The sequence below is a fragment of the Peromyscus californicus genome, unplaced genomic scaffold, assembly GCF_007827085.1.
Source record: "Peromyscus californicus insignis strain IS unplaced genomic scaffold, ASM782708v3 Scaffold_18__1_contigs__length_77618521, whole genome shotgun sequence".
NCBI classification, from domain to species: domain Eukaryota; kingdom Metazoa; phylum Chordata; class Mammalia; order Rodentia; family Cricetidae; genus Peromyscus; species Peromyscus californicus.
The window spans coordinates 45,608,927-45,621,244 of NW_026294480.1; positions in this window are offsets into that span (position 1 = coordinate 45,608,927).

Consider the following 12,318-nt stretch of genomic DNA (forward strand, 5'->3'; position numbering starts at 1 on the left):
AAAACAACTAATTCTGCATCATGCTGGATTTAATTTCTGGAAATGTTAACATCATTAGTCTTTTTTAGGGATATTTTCTTGTTTTATTATTAATAAATATTTATTCATTTTACGTACCAATCACAGATCCCCTTTAATTGCCATTTTTATCTATACTAATGGGGAAAATCTCTTTCTATGAGCAACTTAGAAAAGGATGAAATTCTGAGTACTAATACTGTATCGGTTGATACTTGGCTTTCACTGTTACCAATAAACCAGCATTGTGAACTACAAGACTGTTGCCAACATTTTCAATTCACATTATTCTTGTAAAAACTAAATTCTGGCCTTTAATCTCCTTATTTCTTTAGAATTTGGTTTTCAACTCTTCTCTCTTCCTAGCTATGGTTCTCTTCAGTAAACTTTATTTTCCAGTAACCCACATACCCTTCTCCTTCCAAAGTAAAGAACACAAATAGCCCAAACTAATTCAATGATGTTTAGAATGGAAATGCAATAAAGCAAAATGTTCAGAACTGTCAGAAAGTTATCACAAACATAAAAGCATCTCCAGAGACAGATGATCCTTCACGTGACTTAGTCCAAGGTTTGAAGACACAGATAATGCTTCTACTATAAAAATTAGCGAAAAACATTGATAGTGTAAAGGAAGATTGCAAACATCATTTTATAACACAATAATGACTCTGAAAGTAAAAGCTGACAAAGAATACAGCAACGAAGTCTGTGTATCCAATTCTTTATGACCACAGAGAGGCTAAAACCTAAACAGACTGCATCAAAATGGTCTTTCTTCCCAGAATTAAGCTATTAATCAAGATGAGATCCAGTAATAAAATGTGTCACATGGTAAAGTTAAAGAAAAATACTATATAATCTTTTCCATTAGGTTCCCCCAAAAGACTCCAACAAAATCCATGAATCATTAGGTAGCCTAAGTTTTTAATGTACTGAAATGAAGGCACTTCCTCAACACAATGGAAAGCATCCATCCTGGCTCAAAAGACAATGTGGGCCCTTGACCTACAGCCCCAGGAAGACACCATTACCATCAAACACGGTCTTAAGCTTAGCTTAGTGAAACTTGGAGAGGAGAAGGCAAAATAATTATTTGCAGATGATATGAGGTTAGGTCTTCAAAATCCAAATGTCTACAGGGTGGAAACAGTGCAACATTTAAACTTTGTGAAAACAAAACATACACACAGCAGACCCAGGATATAAAGGGTACCTTTGGGTAGCAGAATTAGTAGTATTTGCTTTTTTGTACTTTTGTTCATAAACTTCTTGATGCATACCTACTACCTTAATAATGTACACAATAATATCTGGAATAATTATCTGAAAATGTTGAAACTAAAATGTAAAGTTACTACTGCTATGCGTGTAGACTTGCATGTATGTATTCAGCACACACTCATAAAAACACACAAACACCATCACATTAAACACATCTCTATGTATGAATTTATGTTATAAACGTTTTTCAACTTGTAATATTGTTGACTTCATGCATCATAGGCATTATTTAATATAAATACATAATTTTGTCCTAATATGTCAATAGTCAGATACAAGGTGTCTTACATGTTTATTGTAACTTGGCTAACTAATCACTTCCTAATGAAATTTTAATTGTTCCAGGATTTAATTTTTACCTGTAATGCTTCAGTGGACATTCTTACATATGTTACACTTTACATGAACATGAATTTTATATTACTCAATAACAGAGTCTCTCAGAAAGTCCAGAACCACTTAAATTGCAAGTAGGCTCAAAGGCTATATATGTACACTGTTCCTGTTATGTGCAGGCATATTGAAGAAAGAGGATCCTGGGACACAGCCTTCCCATATACTTTCCTTTGCTCTGTCTCTCCACAAAAATGTCTTATACCACCAACACAGAACATGTACACACACACCACCACCACCGCCACCGCCACTGCCACCACCACTGCCAACACCACTGCCACATCACAATCACACACTGAAATACACTTCCATATGTTTTGTTTTAGGAAGAAAGGACAATGTCTGAGGTCTCAGTCTTTCCTATGGGTGGTTCTTGTTATTCTGCTTTGGGAACAGACATTTATTTTGTATTTTTATGCATGTTTTCTTGTGTTATTTTTCTTTCAATGAGATAAAAGCTTCATCTCCCCTTCCACTTTACATACTCTCATATCCAACCCAAACCCTTCTTGCTTTGTTTCTACAAGGTTTTCTGCAAGTCCACATTTCTGTTTGTGACCCTTCATTCATTTGACTTTCCATTTTGGTTTAAGTAAGAAAAAAATGCCACACTGAAAAATATCTCTTTTCAAAACCTTGGTATAAATAAGTTTAAAAGTAAGTTGAAAGAAACTATTCTTCAAGGACAATTTTTTTGGGGCTAGCAGAAAGGCTCAGTTGGTAAAGTCATGTGCCACCAAGCCAGATGACTTGATTTTGATCCCTGTAACTCACATGTTAGAGAGACAAGGTACTGACTCCTGCAATTTTCCTGGTATCTCCATATACATGCTCACAAGCATAGCACACACACACACACACACACAAATGTAATATGTAAAATCTTATAATTTCTTAAATTTTAGAAGATATTTATCAACGTCTTTCCCAAGACCCATGGAGGTATGCAATGTATTCTATTTCCTTCTTTGTGATGGACCAAGGGGTAATACTAAAATCCAGGAAAGTGCTATAAACAGAAGTCCTCAGGATCCATAAACAGGAATTCTCCTTTATTTGTACAACTCAAAAAACTCTAGCACACATGTTTTTATGTGGTTCATAGTATGCCCAAGGTTACCCTCAAAGGATAATCATTGAAGTATTGTACCATAGGATAAAATGTAACATTAGCTGTATTAAATAATAATTAGAACTATGCTGACACATTGTTTCTGCTTTTACAATCAGTTGAGGTCATATGATTTATATATGTATTTTCATGTTTTCTTTGTTTTTTCTGAAGCAGATGTGATAATAATCATTTTTTCCTACATAAATATGCTATCCATTTGTCTAACACACCTAATATAAAAGTTTCATTGAGAAATATGCCTTCCTCAAGAAACAGAGAATCCACTTAAAAATGGCTTAATACAAAGTAGTTATGATTGCCGTAACAAGTTAGGGTCGAGTGGCCTCAAGAAAGATTAGGAACCACATGATTTGTCAAGGAGATTCTGTGTCTTCATATTTTCCCACCTCATCATTCTTATCTGTTGGCCAATTGTCTTCATGGATATTGTTTCATGGGAGAAAACAGTTGCTTTGGCTCCAGACATTGAATTAATGCTAAGAGCTATAAAAAGTTGAGAGTGAACTATTGGCTGGAGACATAGCTTGCCTAAGACATGGGAGGCCCTAGATCCAATTCCCTATTACCATAAAAAAAGGAAATGACTAGAGAATGAACTCATATCTCATGTTATTCTATTTCATACAACAGCAAAACCGTCGCAAGAGTTCTGTGTCAGGTTCAGCAGTACTCAAGCTTGATCACCTTTGTTCTCAAGGAGGCTACAAAACATATTTCCTGGGACTGACAGTACCTGATCCTTGTGAGTTGGACAAAGAAGGAAGAAATTCGATAGGATTTTCTGGCCATGAAGCAATTCTATCATAAACAGCAAAGCAAAAAGTGAGTTGAATCATGGCAAAAGGTAGACAAGGCACACTTACCAATGCTTCTAGAAGAGAGACAAGAAGTGTTTGTATGTAGATTGACCCGATTCCTCATGCAGAAACTCATTCTCGTCCCACCACCTATCTCTTAAGATTATATATAGATATAGATATATAGATGATAGATGGATACGTATACATACATATACACAGATAAAATATGTAGGTAAATGGTAGGTAGCTTTATTGATAGATAGATTGATAGAGAGACACCCCTCTCTGTGTTGATCTCTCCATTTCTTCTTCCCTGTACATCTTCATTTAGTGCATTGCAAGCATTTTTCCTTACGATTTATTTACTTTTTATTTGGAGTAAAGGACAATGAAATTTCTCAGACAGTGATATGACAAGAGAGAGACAGAGAGACATAAGAAAAGGGAGAAAGGGAGAGGGGGAGAAAAAGAGAGAGAGAAAGAGAGAGAATACTTCTTTGCATGCTTAGATATAGAATCAAAGTTTAATTTTTGGCTCCTGTGCTAATTATGAATTTGAATTAAATGAATTCTCATTTAAATTCAAATCCTGTTTTTCATTTGTTAATGAATCCATGGCAAATAAATTTATTTGGTGCTGTATTTTATCATTTCATTATAATTCTATTGCAGAGTAACAAAAAATCATAATTAAACTTAAACAAATTGGCAAATTCCTTCTCACAGTCTTCCTCACCATGAACCCAGAGTGTCAGGCAATGTGCTACATACTATCTGTAGGCTAGCCCATCAAATTTCGTTATTATTTTCATCATCAGATATGTCAATGTTGAGAGCAGAAATGGTTTGTCAAAAATTTCTTTAAAAATTATAGGGCCGCAAATCAGACACAGGTGCACTCAATTCAGAGTCTACGTGCTAATCCACTGAATCATTAATTAACTGAAAAATACCCCAAGGAGTTATGGGAACTATTTTTCATAAAGAGTGTTTAATTCAAATCTTACCAAAACAAGAAGATAAAAGCAAATACCGACTGAACAGAATGACGCCAGTACAAGATCTCCATTTACTTGTAAAAATATGTAAGTATTCTGGGTGGATCCAGCACAGACCAGCAACTTATTCTTGGGAAGCTAGTTACTGATGAGCGTTAGTCACACTTACGTTTTGATCATTTCTGACTCCAATATCAGAGCAATAGCCTTTAAAACGGAAGAAGAGCACAGGACAGCTTGTGATAAGATAAAATAATGGGAGGATTTGTTATATTTCCTTCAAGCACTAAGTAGATTAAAAGGTGGCTCTGGTCAGGGCAGAGTGATATGCAGAGAATCAGATGAAGCAGATATGACAGGAAGCTTGTAATAGCCCGAGGTTGAGAAAGAAACGGGTCGTTTGCCAACACAAACTCTTGCCAATGAAACTTCTGCACCGAATGGGTTGGCAGCCAGCCCACGGTGTTCTGTTTAGGGCCAGACTCCCACGAGGGATGGTGTCAAACTGTTAGTAGTATGCTTAGAAAGTAAAAGGTAAGCTTTTATTTATCCCTTTTTCTTTTGTTGCTACAGCTGAACAGGAAAATATTTTCTTTTTCTTTAGTCATGACTCTTGGAAAGGTGTTCCACACAGCTGTGCAAGGATGCTTCCCTCTGAACAAAATGGAACCAATCTCAAAGTGGTGATGAGTGGTGAAGTGGACAAAATTTTAGCCCCTGTTTTGTGACATTTTGAGGAAAATACATATTTGCTGAGACAACGTCCCATGTAAAGCTTTAAAACCAGCTCTGCCTAAATGAATTAAGACCTGAATCTTACCATGCAAAGTCAGATTTGGAACAATTTGTGAATAAAGTTTTTTTTCCTTTCTTATATAAAGCTAAATCTAGATTGGCAAACATTGGTATATTCCATTAAAAAGTACAATGTTTTAATATTATTATAAAGCATAGTGTAGAATTGTAAGAGTAAAAGCCATTCACACTCTGCCACATCAATAACATAGTTCTTTAAAGAACAAGAGCGAATTCTTTTTTTTTTTTAATTTTTTATTTTTATTTTGCAATACAATTCAGTTCTACATATCAGCCACGGATTCCCTTGTTCTTCCCCTCCTGCTCCCCTCACCTTTCCCCCAGCCCGCCCCCCATTCCCATCTCCTCCAGGGCAAAGCCTTCCCCACAGACTGAGATCAACCTGGTAGACTCAGTCCAGGTAGGTCCAGTCCCCTCCTCCCAGGCCGAGCCAAGCGATCCTGCATAGGCCCCAGGTTTCAAACAGCTGACTCATGCAATGAGCACATGACCTGGTCCCACTGCCTGGATGCCTCCCAAACAGATCAGGCCAATCAACTGTCTGACCCACTCAGAGAGCCTGATCCAGTTGGTGACCCCTCAGCCATTGGTTCATAGTTCATGTGTTTCCATTCATTTGGCTATTTGTCCCTGTGCTTTATCCAAACTTGGTCTCAACAATTCTCACTCATATAAACCCTCCTCATTCTCGCTAATTGGACTCCCAGAGATCCACCCGGGGCCTAGTCATGGATCTCTGCATCCAGATCCCTCAGTAGTTGGATGAGGTTTCAAGCACGACCATTAGGGTGTTTGGCCATCCCATCACCAAAGTAGGTCAGTTCGGGCTGTCTCTCGACCATTGCCAGCAGTCTGTTGTGGGGGTATCTTTCTGGATTTCTGTGGGCCTCTCTAGCACTTTGCTTCTTCTTATTCTCATGTGGTCTTCATTTACCATGGTCTCCTATTCCTTGTTCTCCCTCTCTGTTGTTGATCCAGCTGGGTTCTCCCGCTCCCCCAAGCTCTCTTTCCCTCGCCCCTCGCCCTTCACCACCCCCACTCATGTCCAGGCTTGTTCATGTAGATCTCATTCCAATCCTCTGTCATTGGGCGATTCCTGTGTCTTTCTTGGAGTCCTGTTTTCCAGGTAGCCTCCCTGGTGATGTGAGTAGCAGTCCAGTCATCCTTGTTCCACATCTAGTATCCTGCTATGAGTGAGTACATACCATGTTTGTCTTTCTGAGTCTCGGTTACCTCACTCAGGATGATTTTTTCTAGATCCATCCATTTGTCTGCAAACCTCATGATGTCATTGTTTTTCTCTGCTGAGTAGTATTCCATTGTGTATATGTACCACATTTTGTTTATCCATTCTTCAGTTGAAGGGCATCTAGGTTGTTTCCATGTTCTGGCTATTACAAACAATGCTGATATGAACATAGCTGAACAAGTGAAGAGCGAATTCTTAATGGAGGTGAATTTGAAGATGAGAAAACAGAGACGACAAACTAGTTTCTCAGTGGCATTGAGACAATGGAGAACCTACCAGTTCCATTACTCAGAGTTGTGTCTAATTTCAGTGTTTACTTTCTGGAATTAAGTGTTAACAGTGTTTCCTCAAGCAATAGCAACATCTGCAAGCCATGATCAGACAGAATAGAAGACAGAATGAAGAAAAGTATGCAGACTGGATGAGAATGAGCATGTTCTCCCTGTTGCTTCTCAATAGCAGTGTCCTGTGCTTGCTTATGTGTCATTTCATAGCTCCATGAGGATCCATAAAGTGAGTCACTGTTAATTTACTTTAAGCATCTGTAATACATGCATATGTCAATATATCACACTGTATGCATAAATACATGCTATTTGCCCGTTAAAAATAAATAAAACAATGTTGAGATTAAAGAAGACATGAACCTAAAGAGCCAGCTTTCTGCCAATAGGGTAGTGACAGCCATTATCTTATCAACATAGATGTTGGTGTCCTCCAGCCCCACTGCTAGTTCAAGAGATACAGGATAGCATTGGGCAGGTGTGACAGTGGCTTCTCTGAATTCCAAGGTGCTGCTGTGTGGTCAGACTCCTGCAAAGCTGATGCAATGCTGTTAACTCCCATTGGCATGGCCTTGAGAAGGATTTTCCTCAAATGGAAATCTTACAAATCAGGATTACACAGAAAATTTCCATTGCCTCTTAAGTTTTTACAATGTGCATTGACATTTTCACATACTTTTGCTTTACAACCCTACTGTGAAATGGAGGTCATTTCATTTTCAAATAGTAAACCAATAAATTGTAAAACAACTCTGAGATCATTAGCTTGTTCCCACTACTAGGAATCTTTTTGGCATATTGAAAATGATCCCATGTCTTCTGTGTATTGGAATGTTCCCACTGGAGACCAAAAACCTTGAACAGACTTTTCTATAAATAAGTAACCACCTAAGTGATTAGAAGAATGACCAGGAGATTCTCCCCAAATACATGTGTGACCTTCTAAATCACATGACTAGTCATTATTGGATGGTCCTATGACTTTGGAAATCCTGCCTCCAAATGACGTCTTGCAAAGCAAATGCTGCTCCTCAAATCAGTAGTCTTAGCACAAAAGAGGTTACTCTCTTATTCTGTCCCTAAATGGCCAGTACACAATCAGAAGGTTGTTCCCTCTTTACAAGAGCAGGAAAGCTCATCTTGGTCTTTAAATTTTCAGTTCAATTATGATTTCATGCTGTGGGATGTTCTGTATGCTGTGTATGAATGTGTTACTCTGATTGGTTGATAAATAAAATGCTAATTGGTGAGTAGCCAGGCAGGAAGTATAGGCAGGATAAGCAGCCAAGGAGAATTCTAGGAAGAGGAAGGCTGAGTCAGGAGACGCCAGCACACTGTCCAGGAAGCAGCATGTAATGGCACACAGGTAAAGCCACAGAATACGTGGTAACATATAGATTAACAGAAATGGGCTGAGTTTAAGTGTAAGAGCTAGTCAGTGGTAGGTCTGAGCTAATAGCCAAGCAATTTTAATTAATATAAGCCTCTGTGTTTACTTAGGTCTGAGCAACTGCACAACAGGCAGGACCCAGGAAAACTTCAGCTACAAATGAGAAAGCTTTTAAAAAATAGATTCTAAAATGGAGCTATAAACAGCTTCCTAGTTGTGTCTCTCAGGCAAGCTGTGAGCTACAGTATGGCAGGTTCACAGTGGCATGTGGGCTTGAATGCAATATAGCGGATTTCTGCCACAGTACACAGGTAGTGTCTCCAAGCTGCACAGTGCACTGCGTCTTGACAAATTTAGCTTTTGCTAGTAAAAAAACAAAAAAGATTTCTGAGCTACATGCTGCTGGATGGAAGCAGAGACCCACTGCTTCCCATAGTCGGCAGTGAGCCTGATTCCCAGAGCTGGCAGTAAACGTACCACTATCATGCTAGAAAACTGAAGTGGGCAGAGCCAGCTGCCAAAGCTGCCATTTCAATCCTAGTTATGCTGAAGTTTAAAGCAATAGTTTCACAATAAGAGAGATTCAGGTGGAATAGTTTACAATGTGTGTAAAAATATATGTAGGCTTGGAAGAGTGAGAAAAAAAGTATATGCAGTTACATAAAGAAATAATTTTAAAAAATAAATTCTTTAAAGAGACAGTAAAGTTAATATAAAAAATAAGCCACATAAAGATGGCTATTATACAGAGAATCTGGATTGTGTTGTCTTTGATATTTTTAACTGCAAGAAGACATTTGATTGTAAAGGCTGCTCAGTTAAATCAATATGTATATTTAAAAGATATTTTGATTTCCAAATTTATGTCTAAGGATACTTTGCTTTGGAAAAGAGGTTCTACTTTTGTTTCCACAGAAGATGAGAACCTGTGGATTGCTTCCAGGCTAATATGGTTTAACCAGTCAAGACCCCTGAAAGGTCTCCAATGACACTATGGACCAGATGATCCAACATCCAAAATGGTTTTAAGGCAACTGGCTCAGATAATGCAGCCTCACAGAATATTCCAGTCAGGACTTGACCATAATCCTAAAATTTTCTTTGTACCCCCATAAGAATACAGCACCCTTTATCAGCAGGAAGTAGCCTAGAAAACTACACCCACATTCCTAAAAAAGAATTATAGATGTTTGTCTTTGTTTAGGTTGTTGGTTACAAATGGTTATTGGTCATAGTCAATATCTTTCTAAAGAAGAAAGGAGGATATGATACAGAAATAAAGGATATAGATATGATAGGATAAAAGGGTAGATTATTGAATCTACTTTTAAAGAGCAACAACTTGTTTGAAATGTTTTACATTGCTATGGATTTTAGTTTATTGATACAAATTTAAAGTTAATTTTGTTATACTGTATATATTTCTACTCATGTTTAAAGTATTATGTTTGTGCAATTCATTTGAAATTGTAGTGTATAGTTGAGAAATACAGATTATTACTGTGATAGTCAAACTTACAGTCATGTTAAGTTTTCTAGGTATTCATCGATATATTTCAATTAGGTAGGTAATCTTCAAACACTTCAAAGACCTACAGAATATGGCATTTAAAATGTTTTAAAAACTTAGACTTTCTGGACAGTGAGACACATCTGCTCCTGGCAGCACCAATTTATTTCAAAGAGAAAGATGGGCATCGAAGACACTCCATACAGAGTTTATCTTCTTCTTGGCAAAAATAGCCATTGGGGCAAGAAACTGTTCTTGCCTGGACTGCTTGGCAAAATGTTGTATCGACGGGACATGCAGGACCCATAGAAAGGTGACCACTGATCTTTGTGAGGCAAGATGATCCTTCAGGTTACTGCTTTACAAAAGAAACTGCCAGACATTCTACAGGACACAGAAACAAAAATGACTGAGAGACTAGACCTGTGGGCTGAAGATGAATGTCCCAACATTACAGAAGAACTTTGGGTGACTGTCCAGGCAGGCAGCTGTCTCTGTCATTTGATATTTTTGAAAGTTGCTTACAATGCATTTCCTGTTTACTTAGGTACTATTATATCCTTCTGGAGTCTTTGATGTAGTTGAAGACTAGATAGTTATAATTTTCCTTGGTTATGATAAAAGATAAATTAGATATGAAACTTTAGACTCATAAATATAGAATAGATAGAATATTTTCTTTAATTTTGCCAAATACCAATAGACTCGATATTGTAACTGTAATTCTTGCTTGATAACTATTTTGTTATATGTAATTTTACTATGTTAAAGTTAAAACCTTCCTTTTTGATTAGACAGAAAAAGGGAAGTGCTGTGGAATATCGTTCTGTATGCCGTGTTGCTCTGATTGGTTGATAGATAAAATGCTGATTGGCCAGTAGCCAGACAGGAAGTATAGGTGGGACAAGCAGATGAGAAGAATTCTGGGAAGGGGAAGGCAGAGTCAGGAGTCACCAGCCAGACACAGAGAAAGAAAGATGACAAAGCAGAACTGAGAAAAGGTACCAAGCCACTTGGCTAAACATAGACAAGAATCATGGGTTAATTTAAGTATAAGAGCTAGTCAGTAATAAGCCTGAGCTAATGGCCAAGCAGTTATAAAAAATATTAAGTCTCTGTGTGATTATTTTATAAAAGGCTTTGGGATGGGGGGTGAGAGATTTGTCCTGAACCCAGGCAAGGTGGGACACAGAAAAACTTCCAGCTACAAATTCACTATATCTATCTCAAAGGGAATCAACTACTTCTTGTGTCCCACATTGTAACCCAATTTAACTCAATATCAGTTGGAAATTTCATAATGTAAACTGTATTTGACACATTTAACCTTGCAAACATCACAGAGTAGCACCATAATAAAGTTGTGTATCAGAGGTCTACTCTCCCTCTTTACTACTCCTGACTATGTTAAAGTACCCTACCATACATGGTTACCTAAGAAGAGATAAAAATCCATACCTTATAGTATATTTTCTACTGGATGCACATGACTTTTGAAGCTTTGTAAAATTAGAAAAAAAATCACATTGAACTATAAGTCTGCAACTAACACATAGCCACGATATAAAACCAAAGCAGAGTAAGTGTAGAAAGATAAAAACAGAGAGTCAATGAGTTACTGGATCACCCAGGGAGCTAACCATGGCCAGGCAGAGCATAAATTAAAGAAAATGTGTTCCACATATTTGATGATCAAAATGAAATTGTGAGCCCAATGAAAAAAGAAATAATCTACTTGAGATCTGTTATAAAGAAGTGGGTTTATACAGAGAAAATTTAAAAATATTACCAAGCCATCAAGACAAAATTCTGGGTTTTTTACCATAACACATATTGATAAAACCCAACAACCTTGTTGATTACATATTCCTACCAACAGGTACCTTTTTCTCCAGAGTACATTGTCATCCCTTATACTTGTCTTCATTCTGAGAAACACTCTCTTTTCTCACTTCATCACTAGGATCATTATCATAACCCATAAGCAAAGTTTTCAGGTACTAAACTTGCCTTTATTTCTATTAGACATAAAATTTGTGTATGATACATGTTGAATCTCTATAATATAATGTAATGTTGCTAGCCTCTATTTTCTACTAAAAATGCAGTGGATCAAACAATTCAAAATACAAGTTAAAGTAGCTCTCATTTGTCCACTAAATTTATTTTCAAAAAGTCAAAACTTAAGAACCTATTGTTTGGTCAGCTAATTATCTATGTAAGTATCTTAATTTGTCAAAAGTGTGTGAGATAAATGTTGACAGGACAAGTTTATCAATTGAGAAAGTCCAATAAGTAAAATAAATGTTCACCCTCAACAACTACTTTCATAGTCACTGTATTAGGAGGTGAAAATTAGAATAAAATATACAGAATACATTCAAGAACCTAGCTATCTATGCTCCAACCACATGCCTAAAGGAGACAAAAAAAGAGTA